The sequence below is a fragment of the Musa acuminata genome, unplaced genomic scaffold, assembly GCF_036884655.1.
Source record: "Musa acuminata AAA Group cultivar baxijiao unplaced genomic scaffold, Cavendish_Baxijiao_AAA HiC_scaffold_37, whole genome shotgun sequence".
Classification (NCBI taxonomy): Eukaryota; Viridiplantae; Streptophyta; class Magnoliopsida; order Zingiberales; family Musaceae; genus Musa; species Musa acuminata.
Genome location: NW_027020319.1, coordinates 412,501 through 417,500, shown reverse-complemented (window position 1 = coordinate 417,500; position 5,000 = coordinate 412,501).

Genomic DNA, 5,000 nt, shown 5'->3' with positions numbered 1-5,000 from the left:
GCGAGTGGCGGACAGCAAGCGAAGCGAGAGGCAGCACCGTCCCTGCTATACGAAAGCCCCATCCAGCCCTGTGCCACCCGGGGGGTTCCAGGGTGCTGAGATGGCTGACATTTTGCTCCGCTCACGACGGTCGCCGCACCACGCAAGAACAGCCCAAAAACAGGCCAAAACGGCCCAAAAACGGGCCAAAACTGGCCATTTTTGGCTGCGCGAGCGAGCGGCGAGCGGCGGACAGCGAGCGAAGCGAGAGGCAGCACCGTCCCTGCTATACGAAAGCCCCATCCAGCCCTGTGCCACCCGGGGGGTTCCAGGGTGCTGAGATGGCTGACGTTTTGCTCCGCTCACGATGGTCACCGCACCACGCAAGAACAGCCCAAAAACAGGCCAAAACAGCCCAAAAACGGGCCAAAACAGGCCATTTTTGGCTGCGCGAGCGAGCGGCGAGCGGCGAACAGTGAGCGAAGCGTGAGGCAGCACCGTCCCTGCTATACGAAAGCCCCATCCAGCCCTGTGCCACCCGGGGGGTTCCAGGGTGCTGAGATGGCTGACATTTTGCTCCGCTCACGACGGTCGCCGCGCCACGCAAGAACAGCCCAAAAACAGGCCAAAACAGCCCAAAAACGGGCCAAAACAGGCCATTTTTGGCTGCGCGAGCGAGCGGCGAGCGGCGAACAGCGAGCGAAGCGTGAGGCAGCACCGTCCCTGCTATACGAAAGCCCCATCCAGCCCTGTGCCACCCGGGGGGTTCCAGGGTGCTGAGATGGCTGACATTTTGCTCCGCTCACGACGGTCGCCGCGCCACACAAGAACAGCCCAAAAACAGGCCAAAACAGCCCAAAAACGGGCCAAAACAGGCCATTTTTGGCTGCGCGAGCGAGCGGCGAGCGGCGAACAGCGAGCGAAGCGTGAGGCAGCACCGTCCCTGCTATACGAAAGCCCCATCCAGCCCTGTGCCACCCGGGGGGTTCCAGGGTGCTGAGATGGCTGACATTTTGCTCCGCTCACGACGGTCGCCGCGCCACGCAAGAACAGCCCAAAAACAGGCCAAAACAGCCCAAAAACGGGCCAAAACAGGCCATTTTTGGCTGCGCGAGCGAGCGGCGAGCGGCGAACAGCGAGCGAAGCGTGAGGCAGCACCGTCCCTGCTATACGAAAGCCCCATCCAGCCCTGTGCCACCCGGGGGGTTCCAGGGTGCTGAGATGGCTGACGTTTTGGTCCGCTCTCGACGGTCACCGCGCAACGCAAGAACAGGCCAAAAACTGGCCAAAACGGCCCAAAAACGGGCCAAAACTGGCCATTTTTGGCTGCGCGAGCGAGCGGCGAGTGGCGGACAGCGAGCGAAGCGAGAGGCAGCACCGTCCCTGCTATACGAAAGCCCCATCCAGCCCTGTGCCACCCTGACACGGACTTAGCTGGTTTTGCCTAATTCGTGCGGCACCCTTGCGTGTCCGTCCGCAAAGGTCAGCCTCCCCGAAGCCTCCCATTGTCCCTTAGGACCATCAAAAGAGAGAACGGGTTAGAGAGAACGCCTCAAACGAGATCCACAAGCAAACATGTCCGAAAAACACTTCATAGACAATGCAAATTACAAACAGACTTTACAAGCTCTGAACAGTGGCACAACAAAGGGTAAAATGGTCCATTACAGACCGAGAAGCTCTCTCACGTGTCCACATGACACAACCTTTATTTACAGCCTAAAGAGGCCACCAACCCAACTAAAATGGGACTTATAAGCCTTCGGCCGCCCCTTTACATTCTGTACAGGGCATGAACATGCCAAAAGACACGGACACACATAAGCATTACATCCAACGTCTTGTTGAGAAGTTTGTCCGTGACATTCTCCCCCACTTATCCCTTCGACGTCCTCGTCGAAGCCTTTGTGAACACTGCAACTCTTCGCCTTTGCTGAGTCTTCAATCTTCTGCTCCAGCTGCAATGCGCCTCCTGGCTCCCAGCTGCTCTCCGCTGCTATTTTTGAGTAGTCGAACTTTGATCCGCCATGCTGCTTCAACTCACCAATGACTCTGACTGTGGTGTGGGGTTGGCTGAGTTGTGTTGATCCTTGTTGATTCCTGCGGATCTCCCAGATGAAGGAAAAGACCATCTTTACTGCGCCAGTCTCTCAAAATTCCCACATGCTGCTTGAACTGGGTGGATGCTTGTTGGAGCTTTAACGAGCATCGCCTCGCAAACTTCTGAAGTTTTTGGGTCCTTCCTCCACAAAATCTGCCCATTGACTCTTCTTTCAGTTAGTTGTCACATCCAAGTAGGTTCGCATCACTTCCGCTTTCGATTGGCATTTCGTTGGGAAATGAAGCGGACAATCTACTCTCAGTAGCACTGATCACCGTTGGTGAGGATTTGACAACTATTGTCTTCCATTATCTTCGAAGGGTCTTTGAACTTGTGCAGAGCTCCTCTGCTGGATAGATAAGAGAACCGGGGTACTCGGTTTCGCCCATTCTCTTAAGAGTTGAGAAGGCAAAGGTTACTTGACTTCGCCCGCCTCCTCGAGGTTGTACTTCATGCATCGAGCTGGTTACTGGCCTTCGCCTGCTCTTTGCTCACACTTCTGAAGCACTTGAAGTGTTTGCACTCCTTGCATTGAGTTAGTTACTGTGATTCACCTTCTCAATGCCATCGAACTTCTGAAATGCGAGAAGTTTTCACCCCAACTTGGAGTAATTCTCTGATAGATGAGGTCGCCTCTGGGATTGTACCGTCTTCTCCATCAACCCTGCCGCCTACTCCACTGAGTAGCAAAGGTACAGCACCGCGTACTGCCAGCTTCGTTCCTTGGTCGTGCACTCTTGCATGACCCGAAGTCCTTCACTTACGGCTGTCTTGATGAGAAGCACACTGACACCGGTCTTACGAAGTTCCTCGGCCTCTGCCCTTCAGCCTTGTCCCGGTACTTGGAGATTGCCTCTGCATGCTCCACCTCCTCGGCCCCTTTCACGACCAAACGCTCTCCCTCCGTGAGAGCAAGGGATCAATGACTTGCACGGAAGTCCCGCCTCTGCGGTACCATGGCGCTGCAATGCCCATGGCCCTACTATCCGTCGCCTCGCATCTGCATCCCTTTTCTTCACGATCAGTAGACATGTCTCTGTGGCACTCCTCTAAGTCCACCTCCATTCTAACTGATTGCTTGACTTTGGGTAGCTAAGTCCCTCTGGACTCATCGTCGCTTCCTCGCCCCTTTCGACCCCCTGCTCCAACACCTCCGTGTTCTCCAAGCAGTCTGTTTGGTCGATGGAAAGACAGACTGCAACTCCCATGCATGGCCTCTGCCATTGCATTGTAGGGTTTGCACCGATTCTGTTCTCCATAGCTTCCTTGGTAACAACGTTCGCTTACTCGGCCTTGTCCTCTGACTTGCCGGGCTCCCTTAAGCGAATATGAGCTCTGGAGCAGTCCAACTCTCCAGCTGCTTCGATCATACCTCTGCATGATCAAGTCCCTCCCATGGGACTCCCTGGTACTTGCATACGAACAAAACCCTTGGTGGAACCTAGCCCCCATATGCTGATGACCAAGGTTTTCATCCGATGCAAAATTCGGTGCACGCCCGGAAGACCCGCCTCTACGGTACCATGGCCTTCACTCCTTGAATCCATAGCCCTTCTTGCCGTCGTGTTGTTCACCAAAGCGGAGCTCCCAGTAGCTCCCGATCATACCTCCATATGATCTCATCCCTCACGGGACAAGGTCGTGTGTATCGCATTGCCATCGAACTGTTCCACCACGATCCGCTGCACCATGTCGCCTCCTGGTGACATCTCCATTGCATTCTGATCCTTGTGGAATAAACTCGAATTGTGAACCCTCCGCTGTGTGGCCTCTGCCAATACATCGCAGGGTCTCCTCCACCTTCGATTTTGTTCGCTCCTTTGGCAATCGATCTTCATCCACCCACTCTTGGGTCACACCTAGATGAAGCACCGCTCTAGGACAGTCCGTCGCCTAGTAGCTCCCGAAGTCCACTGACTTCACTGTAATTTGTGCACCATTGTCTGGATCCTGGGCCTCTGCCCCTACCAGCACAATCTCCGCTGCGCACCGCTTCCTTCATAGCAACTCGAATGGCAACACTGTGGCATATTCTTCAAGAGTACCCGCCTCTGCGTCCTCTTGCCCCGTGTTAAGGCCTTCTGAACCCAACTTCGCCTCTGCAAATTGAGTCGCCTTAGTTCCTCCCTCAAATGCTCCTCCGAGATAAGGTGCATGTGCCCCGAAGCTCCCTTCGTCTTTGGCACCATGCAAGATGAGTCCGCTCCGTCGGAATGAAGGACCCATGGAACAACATGATCCTGCTCTTGCCTCTGCAAGAGTTCATGTCCTTGACCTCTGTCTAAGGAAAGCACTGTGCCTCTGCTCCATGTTCCAACTTCTCTGCTGGCTCCCTTCATGCGGCTTGGGTACTTCGCCAAGTTACACCCAAGTTGTTCCGCTCCTCGTTTTTGCATTGAGTTGATGGTGGCCCTCGCGCCCACCATTCCACGGGTCAGCCCTCCCTTGAGTCCGATCTCCACATCGACTCCAAGTGTGCCTTCATTTGTGTTGCTCCCCCACTTGATCTCGCAATGCATCCACCAATGCATTCTCTCAAGCGAGATCATGCGGCAACTCCTCGCTGCTTGCTCGGTCCATTGAGCTTCGTGGAGTTGTTGTTTGTGAGGTACTCTTCCTCAACATGTGAAGTCCGTCTCACATGATTCTCCCTCTGGAGTGCTGAGACTTATCCCGTTGGAGCAACATCTCTCTTCGTTTCGGAGACCACCATCCCCTTGGACTACTCCGATCTGCTAAACAAACTGTGCATTGTTCTGCCTCCTGCAAACGCACTTGCTAGATTGCGACTCCCCGTCAATACAGCCCCCACTGCATCCCTCAAGGTCTAGCAACATGCTGAACTCATTGCACACTTTAGCCGCCTACGGACGTATCCTTCACATGCCGAAGAGAAAGTTTCAATGCTCCATGGTGCCGA